This window comes from Lampetra planeri, chromosome 4 (assembly GCF_965212315.1).
Source record: "Lampetra planeri chromosome 4, kcLamPlan1.2.h2, whole genome shotgun sequence".
Classification (NCBI taxonomy): domain Eukaryota; kingdom Metazoa; phylum Chordata; class Hyperoartia; order Petromyzontiformes; family Petromyzontidae; genus Lampetra; species Lampetra planeri.
In genome coordinates this window covers 3,298,650-3,311,486 of record NC_136110.1, presented here as the reverse complement: position 1 = coordinate 3,311,486, position 12,837 = coordinate 3,298,650, and the positions used below count along the sequence as shown (strand labels likewise).

Below are 12,837 nucleotides of genomic sequence, written 5' to 3'. Positions count from 1 at the left end.
AAATTCTTTAATCAAATCGTGGATCGAGAATGAGTTTTACACCCCTAATGCCACCCGAACTCCGAGAGGCTCTGTGATTTGTTTTGATCTCGGAGCCTTCTGAGACATCGACCGATTGCCGCATGAAGAACACGCTGGTCACACAGGGTTGGGTCGGGGAGAGGTTTGGTTATAGCCGTGGCTGTAGAAGTGATTCTTCTATTCAGGGAAAGAGGTGCAGCGTTGATTCGGTGGTTACGAAGAACACGCAAATTTGCTGTTTGTTTATTCAGATGAGCCTCGCGGAGTCTCTAGGCTATCTTTTCAGAAGGGTGTTGCTACAGTGGGGACGTTTGGCTCATTCCATTGATGAGTATTTTGGCTTCGTGTGGAACGAAAAGCAAATCATCCGGAGAAAATCCAATCACGCGTACCAGGGGATGATTCACTCCAAAGCTCCACACAAATAGATTCAATAATCCATTGCCGGGCAGCCGCCCTCCTGTCCCTTGTCAGGTAGGTGTGAGGGCTAAGGGGCTGGAGTAGCGACAGGGTGATTAATGGCTGTTTGATGGGGGTAGAGATGGGGACAGGGGTTTTGTTCAAGGGTAGGGTTAAACAATCATCGTCAGCCATCATTAATCCACCGCTGGTTGAAGGACTCCCCAAGCCGATGCCACATGTTCGAAATACACCTATTAACTTCTAAGGTGTGCCTTTAATACAATTCTCGTCACGAGTCAATTTTGCACGTGGGTGTTCTGATAGCATCAGATGATTTCAAATAATGAATCGTCGGTTAATGCACAAAGGTATGTTGTTAAGAACAAAAATCAATGACAACAAATGCCTCCAGAATAATGTTTGCAAACTTTACGCGTAATTCTCTACGTTCGAAAAACCAGGGAAGCAGTAGAGCAGCAGCAGCTGAGTGGCCGTGTCATCCCCAGACGCAGCTAACATCAGCGTCGAATAATAGCTAAACCGATTGCCGAGCACCCCTCAACATCAACCGACCCGCACTGACGGGAAAAGTGAAGCATAGTCAAACAATCCCCATGAGCAGCTGCGCGAGTGGTGTTCTCAATCGACCAGTGGAATGACAAAGTGATCGTCAATTAGATAAAGTATTGTTATAATTACTGACAACACATACAAATAAATCACACCCTACGTTTCAACATGTTTTTTTTGTTACACGTGCTCTTCCCTCATCTGTTTCCCATTGCTATTTTTGCCATGGGGCGGTGCGATTAAAATATTGTAGCTTATTTTTTTTCCATGCACGATGTACGTGGCCTTGACCGCAAGTCCCCAGACATTATCGTCATGCAGAGAGAGAGCGCGCGGAGAAGAGCGAAAATGTGGAAGAGCGCCAAGAGATAGGTGCTCTCTAAACAAGGGCACACGAGTTGACGCGCCAGGCTCTGCCCAACGAGGGCCTGCTCACTTCCAAATAGGACTCTGCTGCGCCTTGTTGACATTCGACATGTGGTGTCGATTCGACATCATGTAACTCACGGCAGTAGTGGGCCACGATGGCCAACTGTCGTGCTGATGTCTAATAAAGGCAAAGCTTGCTATGCCTGTTGTCTATAATGAAGCGGGGGTAGAGGGTGCTATTGTCTCGACTGCTGTCGAATTACAAAAAGAATGTCAGATTTTCCTCTCCTTTTGAGCTTGGTGACTATCACAGGCATTGTGCGTTTTCTCTTTGAAACACCTTGGGATCGATATGCCATTATTATTCCAATTGTTTCCAGTCTGCGCACATGTTTTTTTACAGGCTGGTGGGTTTTCTCATTAGCTGCAGATAGTGCGTGAATTTCATTATTTAACTCGTAAAAAACAACTAAGTTCATGTTTTTGATCTTACACAGGAAAGTATCAGACGAAATTGACTACAGAATGCATTATAATTAACATACAAACTATTAATGTCGCGTAAATCATGATGTATGTATATATGTATGTTGAGCTTCTTTTGCACCGTACGTGGCCAACCGTGCTAATCGGAGGATGGATAATTAATCATCGAATTTGACCAAGCACCTGGAGCCACAGCGGACTCATCTTGGTAAGCGTCAATGTCTGTGCCAGTCGTCGCCTCTTTGAAAGACAGCCAGTTCTGGGATCGTTCACAGAGCAGCGCACGCCCGTTTGGAAGGCGATCAGTGAGGGTCCTCACATTCGACTGCGTGGGGTCTCTCTGCGTGTGTGTGCACGCCTGGCTACGTACGGTGCGAAAGAAGTACAACACACGTACACGTACAGCTCTCTGGCATAGGTCTTTCTACGGTTTGTCCTGTACAGATGGGCTCTCGGTCGTACTGTGAGTTTCTATTTAAAGCTTTCGTGACTGCAGGGATTCGTCTTCTTGGTTCTTTCGGTAAAGTCACGTAGAAGGGAAGTAATACAATTATAAAATAATTAAACATAATAAAATAATTCTCAAGACGTTTCGGCCACAACGCAAGCAACCGTCCTCAGGTGAAGACCAGGTCTCCCCGACAGACCTGGTTGTGGCCGAAACGTCGTGAGAATTATTTTATAATGTTTTTTTTTATTTTATTACTTCCCTTCTACATGACTTTACCGAAATAACCAAGAAGACGTACTGTGAGTGTTGAGGCGTCACGACTGTGAATTCGTGTGCTCCAGGTCTCCTCGCTACCGTGGCCGACACAGATTGCCAGGTTGTTTTTTGGAGGGCGAGCGAGGGGGGTCGAGGTGGTAGTGAAATTGTATTCACCCCTCCACACTCGCCGCTTTGTGCTCGATCCAACACCCTCCGATCTCACTTGAGCAGGAAATAAAACTGCGACAAGCCACGCTCCAGAGGTCACATACTCCTGGCAAGCACCGACACCCCCCGCCCCCCGGCCCTCATTATAGCATGACGCTTGTATTCCCTAACACTACCGTCTAAAACGTATCACCGTTAAGCAATCGTGTATTTTTCGTTTAATGCTTTCGTGTCATTTAACAACAACAAAAAACACCGATGCCCTTGCGGCGAGACCTCAATACGCCGCGCGATCACGTCCGATTGCGGTGGAAGAACATTTTTCGTCAAAATCTTTGACCATCGCTAATCCTAATTGCTCGCCGCTAAGCTTAATTGGCTGAAAAACCCCACATTCGTTGGAAGTTGCGCGTGGTTTTTTTTCCAGCTTGCAATCGCCAAAGGGCCCCGTAGCGTTCTCACTCCGCCCATATCTGCACGAGCTGTCTCGGGCCAGCCGGTGTCAGTCAGCGCAAGCGCTCACATCGAGACCTCAAACGCGCACCAGAGACTTGACCCTTGTTGTCTTTGATGTCATCAGCTTGTTTTAACTTCCCACCGCTGGGCCTCCTCCATATCCCTCCATTCCTTCGCTGTCTCCAGCAACCTCGTCCAATCGTGCCCTCTAAAAATATTTTGATTTAATCTAACCGCCTTCTGCCGCTCTCTTCCCCTCTCTGCCACGTCTGCCTGATCTCGGGCTCCGCTCTGCAGTACATTTAGTCAATTTCTCGTCGGTTGCACGTATGTATGTTGAACTTCTTTCGCACCGTACGTAGCCATCCGTGATAATCGGAGGTGCGGGGGCAGGACAACAGACTAAACACAGAAAGCTGTTCTAAAACAAAATAGTTTTCAATCTAGATTTCAAAGTGCAAAGCTCCGGTGGCTTCCTAATGTCGGAAGGAAGATCGTTCCAGGCGGCAGCATAGGCGCATCTGAAAGCGCGCGATGCGGTGACGTCTTTGGTCGATGGTGAGCCAAAAAGCCACTGCGAGAATGACCGGAGTTTACGCTGAGGTTCACCAATGATGCTTTAACGGCATCATTGGTAAACCTAGGCACCGCCAGACCAAGTTTGCCCAGCCACCCCCTTTCTGGTGACCTCGCAGAAGTTGGTCTCACCAAACCTGCCGTGGCTGTGATCCCCTAAACCCATGCGCTGAGCAAGGCTCGGGAATCACATCTCTCGACACAGGAGACTGTCTATCAAATTTGGATCCACGTACTTTGGTGTCCGCTCAGATGAATTGCCGAATCCCGGTAGCTTGGTCTTTCGTTGCCACCGCTAAAGACACAAACAAAGTCTGCCCTTAAGTGCTTCGTTAATATTAGAATTGCCAAGGCATCGTTGCCTTGAAAAACGACAGGACTTTAAGTGACCCATCATTTAAATTCACTTTGAGCCAAACCCTAACCGGGCAGAACAGCTCAAATTTTCGTGGGCTTCAAACCCCCGAAAAGCCATCTTGTATTATGCCTCTGTACAATCTCCACCGCGTTCCTTTTCCCTTTAAGTCGCACTCACATGAAGAAGAAACGTGAAATCACGATTTTTTTTGTTTTACTTTCAACCCGTTTCGGAGGTTGAAAGAAAGTACGTAATCACTCCCCCACACCGCTCAGCATTTCAAAGTGCTGGCGCTGTACTGTCGGAGAGACAACCACCCATGAATACCACCGCAAAGCCGCGCTTTGTGATCGGCGCTGCCACAAAGGCGAAGCGCGGTCCTTCTCATGCGCCCCTCTTTGGGATGCAAAGCCGCCTTCTGGAAAGACAATGGCAACTCTGCCTTGGCCACGCTGGGCCACGACAATGAGATTCGAGGGAAGCGAAGGGTCACGGGTGGGAGTGGTGCAGACTCTCCGTCTCTGTCATGCTCCGTCTCTGTCTCCGCTCGCGTCTTGACTCGCTTTCCTCGTGCGTGCGAGCCTGCGTGTCTGTCTCCCCGTGTGTGTGTGTCTCTCTATACTTGTGTGTGTGTGTGTGTGTCGCTCTCTCCTCGTCTCCGCGTCTCTCTCTCTCGTGTGCATCTCTCTTTGTGTGCCTGTCTCTCCCCATGTCTTTGTAGACGTCTCTCTTTCCCCTCGCGTGTGTGTGTCTGTCTCCCCGAATGTCTGCACGCGCCTATCTTTCTCTATCTCTCTCCTTGCGTGTCTCTCTCTCTCTCTTCCATCGTGTCCGTGGCTCTATCTTGTGTGTGTGTCTCCTCCTTTGTCTGTCTCTCTGTCTCTCTATTCTTATGTGCATGTGCGTGCGTTCATGTGCGCGTCTCTCTCTCTCGTATGCCACTTTTTCTTTGTGTGTGTGTGTGTCCTTCTCGTTTTCCCATGTCCGTCTCTCTCGCTCTACCCGATCCACTGCTGCACCGGTGTCTCCTCGCCTGCTCACCATATTCCACATCCACAATCTCTCCCACCCCCCTGCCCCCACCACTGTCCTCCATATCTGGCTGTAACAATAAAGGTTAATAGGGGCACGGGGTATGCTGGAACCTGACCGACCATCTGTCCAGCGTGGGCAAGTGACAGCCTTTCACCCGGCTCGGCTGATAGATGGTCGTCTCCTGCCAGATCTCAGCTACCCACCCCACCCCACCCCCCATCCATTCATTTCACGTGCCGCCCATGTGCATGCGTGCACGAGAGGGGCCACAATTTCAGTCGGCGGCCAAGCTTCGTACGTGGGGACTCCCAGGTGACCGTGTCTCCGCGTAGGGCCAACGTGACCTACCTCGTGGATGCGTGCAAAGCTCGGCTCTTTGAAGGAAATTAACTCCCCCCTCCCCCTCCTCTAAATTAGCCTCATCCAAGCGAGCCCAAAAACAATTGTGCTCCTCCTATACACAAGCACTGTTCCCAAAACAAATTGATCCAGTTACAATTCAAACGGAGGAGAGGCGAGACTGACGTCGATGTGTTTTTGGCTGAATTGCTGCCACACGCCAAACACACGTGCAAGTATAGTATATTTTGAAGTTTTTATTCTCATGCTTTTATATATTTGGATCTGAAATTTATATAAAAGTCCTCATCCTCGTGGATCACCAAAGATTCAGGTATATAATCTCTATATATGCTTTAAAAGCCTGGCTTAGCGTTTTATTTTTTTTATCTATATATTCCCGTTAAAAAAGTCATTCGGATTATTTTTTTACGTATTGTTAGGTCTCAATTTACGTTTACATTTATGTGGAATCATGTTTGAGAAAAAACATTTACCTAGTACGTACAGATGAGAGCCATAGAGAGAAAACACTGCAGTTCGGCATCACAGAATTTCTTAAATTTGAAGTCGAAGAGAATCTACTTTTCTGGCTTTGTGCACACATTTCGCCTCTGCCTAATCGTCCGAGAATCTCGCATAACACATTCTCGCACAAGCCAGCAGAAAACATGATTCATGCACGCACGTAGCTATGCGTCTCACAGACAAAGGCAGAGAAAGAATCCGTGGAGCGTCCAAAATAGTTTAACTGTGGGTGCCCCCTTCTTCCTGGCTCGTTCTCTTCAGGTGCATCATCCCCTTGGGTTTTCTTGACATCGATTAAATATTCATGTGCCAGCTTACGTCATGCCAGCGAGGCTCTATTAAATGATTTATTCACCGCTATATATTGTGAGCGACGAAGTAATGTTCTCGTCTGCGTTGCGAGATCCCGGGGCGTTGCTTTGACACGAACACTTTACTTAACCCAAATGGGCCATTTCTCAGCTCAAAATTTGACACCCATCATTTCCTGCCACCTAATAAGCACTTACAGGGTTATCCCGGCCATACGTCGACATACCTGAGCTCGCGATGCATTAGCGTAACCTCTGTCCATTACACTGACGGTTTTGCGACGCGAAACGGAGAGCGAGGGAGCGAGAGAGAGAGAGTGAAAGAGTGAAAGATGAGTCAAGACGAGACCGAGAAAACAAAACGTGCCCAGCTCTGACGGGACAACAGCAGCAGCCCCGGCGTAGCCACACCGCCTCATTACCTCCACACAAACAGCCCCGCTCACTCGTGCAGAAATCCCACCCTTCCCAAAACCAATTAAAACCGACGCCCAATTTTCATTTTTTTGGCTGGCCAGTCAGCAGCCACACGGGTTCCGTCCTCATTGCAACCTTGTGCCTGTGCAGTTGACGTCAACGTTGAACCACAAAAAAAAACAATGACTGCAGCATTTTTTGGGAAGGTGGGGGGGGAACTCAATTTGTAGTTATACGTTTGAAAGCTTTTACAAAAATAAAAACAGTAATCCATTTAGGAATGGTGCCCTCTTTTTTCTGACAAAGAACAACAGCCACGGTTGGGCAGATTGCTGACAAATTCGCAAGATGTGTCTGTAAAAAGTGTAAACTTCTCTGGCAGAAGAAGATGCATTTTATTGAATACAAATACACACAAAAAAACGTCGTAAATAAACGATTTAAAATCTTTCACTCATTTCCCACCAAAAGAAAATTCCAACATACTTGTAAAAGTCAGCGATGGGGTCACCCAGCTCTTAAATTTCCATCAAACTATTTTTGTTTTTCGGACGTCAACGGAACGTACGTTTGTAACTGCAATCACGCGATGTTATGGCATGTTTAAACGTCTAAATTTACGCCGTCGCGCACAGCTCAAGGGGAAGAAGAAGAGGAAAAAAACACTGGAGGAAAAAACTCGCTCCAGTCGTGTTGTTACCTGGAAGTTTCTTGACTGCTCGCAGAAGAACCCAGAGGAAGGCAACTTTGCAGCCGCAGCGGAAGAGAAAGCCCAGGTGACCCCCGGCTCAAATAATCCCTGCGTTGGAGGAGATGGCGAGCCTGAGATTAGAGGTCTTGAATTGTCCAGTCCTTAACCCCGAGGGCAGGTTTCTCCAATCAGGACTTCTCTCTTCGAAGCCACACAAAAGGTCAGTTAATCGCAGGGTGTTTGCTGGCTCGGGCTAGGAATTTGCAGCAGCCTTTTCAGCCACGAGGAGAGGTGGGTGGGGGAAGCTAGCGGGTGGCCAGCAGGGCTTAACCTCTGAGGTCGGTGCGCCCCTGGCTTCAAGGGTTCTTCCCGTGCTCTACAATGGACACACGTGTACGTGCGTGCGCGCGTGAGCAAGTGAGTGTTTGCCTATGTGTGTGTGTATACGATGCACCGATAAGTACCCGACAACCAAAGTTGTCCTGTGTCCTCTGCGACGGTTCGTTACCAGAATTGCTCAACTTCCACGCAAGATCCTCGATGATGAGATGCGTTTTCTGCTCACTTTTCAACGGTGGAATGACGGAGGAGCTGCCGAACTTTTTCGCCCTTTCGAAATGTCACCGGTTTTCCTTTTTTCGCTGCAAGCCCCGCAACAAACTGTTCCCGCTGTCGAAGTCGAAATCGAGCAAAAAAAAATTGCGTCCAGCAGATTCTGATCCGGCTTGACGCTCGTCAACTTCTCCAGCGATCCCGCTTCATTCACGGCTGGCACAAAAACAAAAGAGCGTGCGGCAAAACGAACTCCCGTCCACCAACCACCACCACCACCACCTCCTCCTCCACCCGCCGGGCAGAGAGAGCGATCGAGCGAGCGAGAGCCGCTGTGGACGAAGACCGCGATACGTGCGCTCACTACGTGCGCGCACGTCGCCTGCGCGGCAGTCTGCAGGGACCCATCACTTGGCGTGCCTAAAATCCCCCCCATGCTTGCACCCGCCTCCATCCCCGCCCCCGCAATCGGCACGATTCCCTCTGGTTGGCTGCTGCCTCGGACTCGAATCACGGCCCACTGTCGACATCACCTCGAGTCGGACCAATTGCGGCCCGCGCGGATTCAATGAGGGAGGCCCTTCCCCAGTTGTGTGTGTGTTTTTTTTGTGTTGTGGTAATGAATGACTGATGACTTCTGGCTGTGGGCGATGCAGTGGGGCGTTTTGTTACAACAAGACGTAATTAAAAGCAGCACCCCATACTTAGACAAACCGCGCATCTCCCTGTCCCCGTGCCTGCCCTCCGACCACTGTGCGCTTTTATATTTTTTGTTAAACCGTGATCCGACTGCATTTCATTATCGTGCTTGCCCCCCCCCTCCCTCCCGCATTTGTTTTGCTTTATAGTGGTAATGTTTAACATATTATATTTGATGTGCGTGGCAATACTGTGACGTCGTATGTTATATTGTGTGTACATAAAGCTGGTCGGAGTACCGTAAAAGGAAGAGGGTTTTTTTTCATCACGAAACGCTGTGATCCATTTATAGACACCCCACTGATTTTGTTTTATTACCCTGTTAATGCTAATGACCTCAGTTTGCGCATCACTGAACGTTGTAAGCAGGTCGCACCAGCCACGCTGGACACCGTGTACCAGAAGGGGGTTTCAGAGAGCGTAATTTGTGGATTTACGATTGGTGGCAGAGACATCGATCCTTTGCGATAAGACTACAAAATGCCCTTCTCCCTCTTATTTTAGTGGGGTGCTCATAAATGGCTCGCCCCCCCCCCTCCCGTATTTTCACGCGCACATGCCAGGCCTGCACACGCGCAAAAAAAACGTGCCCACCCATGTGACGGGACGCGCAGCGCGGAGCCCCATCGGCTGGGCTACCGAGCGCGACGTTGTGGATGAATCATCGCCGGATAATCAATCGTGAGCGGGCACCTCTTGACAAGCGTCCGCTCAGAGTCATTTCCTCTGACCAATCTACGATCGGCTTTACCTGCAGCCAACGTGGTGGGGGGTGGGTGGGGGTGTGTGTGTGTAGGGGGAACACTCAGCGAGGCCTACGCGCTGCGTGTGTTGTAGATGCAAGTGCGCACGGTGCAGCCGAAACATGTTGTCGAATTAAGGTCACGGTTCGACTCCAGCGGCCGCCCTGGTTTATTGGCATTATTATTGCAGGAGCAATAGCTAGCACAGTTATAAGCACCGTCAGCTTCACGGGGGGCTAGGGGGGGGGGCGTTAAAAACCCCCATTACGTCATCGGCAAGAGTAGGCGAAGTAATTGTGTGCAGGCGTCAGGGTTTTCGATGTTGTCGCAAATTCAAATATGACCCGCAAATTACTCAATTTGGATGATACGTGTCAAATCATCGCCTTCAACTTGCAGGCAGAGACTGGTGTCCGGGGGTCACTCTCGCAAACGAGACGAATGAACAGCGTATTCTGGGTTTTTAAAAAATCCTTTATATTAAGTTCACTTGCTTGCCTGCACGCTTACGACCGTGCAAATATTTCGGTCGTTTTTTAACCCACTTCCCGTGATCCAATCGAGCTGACATTTTGCACACAGACTCGTTGTGCGTGACAATTTATTTTCGTGAATTTTTTTTCCAAAATTTTACACTTTTTAGGAAAAAATAAATTATATTTAATTACCAATTGCTTAATGGTGGCAGGCAATCATCTGACCCGTAGGTGGCAGCCATCTCAAGCCAGAGGACGAGAGGACTCTAGCCGCCACGCATATAAAGGATTTATAGTGAAAAACTTTGTTTTTACGGGTTAATTTTTTACGAAATAATCTTGAAACTTGACTGGTGCCGCTCCCTGTCTCTCCGTGTCTCCTTGCTCGCTCGACGAGTAACCGACTGGACATGTGTGAAAAAGAGCTTCATAGCTCATCGGATTCCTCCAGAGTGTAAGAAAAAAACCACTCTGATTCTGAACCACTGGGGCTTGCCTACCAGCCGGCGTTGCGGTGCTCACTGGCAAAATCAATCGCGCCATCCGTCCCTCGCTCGGAGAGATGCGATCCCCAGTCGGCAATTCCTCGGTTGATGTGTGAGCAATGAACGCCGGAGTGCTCATTACTCTGCGCACTTTCAAACACGCGAACAGTTATCCTTTGTCCCACGGTGACATTATATCACCCCCGCCGCATCAACGTCATTAAAGTTTCATTTAAATTGTCCAATAATAACTGTCGGCGCTCGGAGTGTGTGTGTGTTTTTTTTGGCGCAGCTAATATAATGCCCGCGGTCTCATATGCAGACGTCTGCGAACCTATCCGCGTCTATCCTCCTTTGTCATAAACGTTGAGGCTGCCTCTTCACCCCCCCCCCGCGTTGCAATACCATCAGCGATTGGCGGAGGCTGTCGCTTCGCTTCGAGGTTTAATCTTCCCCCAAACTAAAGACGTCCACGATGAATGCCGAAGTTCCTTTCGGAATATCTCGCTCTGCGCGGCTTTTTCACGCGCTCCGCTCGGTCTCTAAATCGCCAATCGGTTTTTTTTTCTCACACGGATTTTTTTGTTAATCCTCCCTTGTGCGCGCTGAATGGGGGAAATGGTGGGCGCTTCGGAGAGAGAGAGAGTGAGAGAGAGAGAAGGGGGAGAAGCGAGGGGCAAGGGGTGAGGTGGAGAGGCTGAAAGAGAAAGGTGGAGGGGGGGGGGCGAATAAGAGAGAGAGAGACAAGGGCGGGCTGGGCGGCAGAGACGGACGGAGTGTGTGGGGGGGTGGGAGTAGAGGGGAAAGGGAGACGCGGGTACATGAATGATTTAGGAAGTTGGGAACCAGGAGAGGGAGAAAGAGAGAGCGGAAAAAATGAACGATTCTAAAGAGACGAATTGGGGAAAGGTACAAAAGCGGGCACGGGAGAAAGGGCGATCGAGGAGAGAGTGTTTGGGCCTCCGATGTCACTTAGTCCACTTAGTGTGAGCATTTGCGGACAATAAGTATTTTACAGCTTAATGAGGGGCATTACTCAGCCACACTGGTGTGTGACCATTGTACCGACTGCAGGGGAGGAGAGTGCCCCCCGGTTATGGCTCAAACCCTGAACAAATAAAACACAAAAATCCAATACCGCTGCACGGCGCACGCCAAGCATCACAGCCACGACACACGGTACTTGAACCCTCGCCGCGCGCGTGCGTGCGTGCGTTTTTTTTTGTGTTGCAGCGACTGTTTGGATCGCACGAATTATTATAGGAACACGAGCGTTGTGTAAAGTTCACCGAACCGTTTCTTTTTGCAGTTCGGAACATTTGTGCGATACAATGACACGTTCGCATACTCCGTGCACGGTGCAAAGAGATTGCGCTGCTGGCGATAATAATGTAAGGTGAACGCTACCTGTGCTTCGACCCATTTCAAATTGCCATTATTTTTAGCTGCTGCAGATACAACGCATTATTCACGAAACTTTGCCGAGAAATTCGACATCTGCGGAATTTTAATTGCCTCGCTATTTTGAAGGGAGAAAAAAAATTCAACGTTGTACTTCCAGAGTACGTTATTCCCACTTAAACTGAAGAGGGCTCTTTTTTCTTTCTTCCAGTGGGGCTCGCCTGCATTATGGTGAAGACGTTATAAGCCGTGCAAGGCTCCGGGGTGGTTCAAATCATCGTGACTATCACCAGGCCCGTGAGAGTAGCGCACTCACACGCCTCGTAATGTTTACATTAAACTTCGTATACTGTAATTAATCTGCGGTTGCACATGAACGCGTTTAATTAGCTGCACTCGGACCTCAACAAATAAATCAGCTGCTGCTGTTGTGTTTTTTTTTCCTATGCTGGACGTGTACCATAATGCAGTGTCATTAATAACTACATGGCCTTTTTTTGGCCTATCTGCCGCTGGTCGTAACGCACCCGTGGTGTCAGTTGTGCCAGGTCTGTTTGACCATTCTTCATGCCACTGATCAGTGCGTGTTGGTTCAAACGGCGAGGAGGGGGGGTGGGTGCGTGCGTGGTTGACGTGAGCCAAGATTAAGACGTCACTCGCCACTGATGTTCGCCGCTGCCGTGAATCAATCTTTAGGGCACCGTGTTCGCAACGCAGCGCGCTAACCACTGCGCCACCGCTCTGAGCAAGTCCGTTTAATTTTCAGCACTGTCATAGCAACAACACAAAATGAATGTGCAGTCTTATGTGACGAGACTGCAAAGCGTAATAATGAATCCAACTTGTTGTAGGAAGCATTACTCACTTCGTGTAAACAAAAGCCAGGAGTGGACGGCTGACATTGACCATTGGCTCACGGAAAGAGATGTGGAGAATAAAGAACCTCCAGGAGCTCTGAGTGGAGAGACAGAGAGGGAGGGGAGCGAGAGAGAGTGCAGCAGACGACGAGTAGATGGGGCAGCAGGGAGTCGGCTTGATTTAGTGA

General features: G+C 49.1%; 1 protein-coding gene across 2 annotated transcripts in view; it reads right to left on the bottom strand.

Moving 5' to 3' along the window:
- FGFR2 (fibroblast growth factor receptor 2) overlaps positions 1-8,374 on the bottom strand; it is a 63,319-nt gene extending 54,945 nt beyond the window's left edge. Inside the window, exon 1 of one of the 2 annotated variants that reach the window (XM_078593052.1) lies at positions 7,446-8,374. The gene's annotated coding sequence lies outside the window, so the exon portion shown is untranslated. The remainder of the gene's footprint in view (positions 1-7,445) is intronic. The other variant, XM_078593051.1, reaches the window with a different exon arrangement.
- Between the last annotated feature and the right edge of the window lie 4,463 nt (positions 8,375-12,837).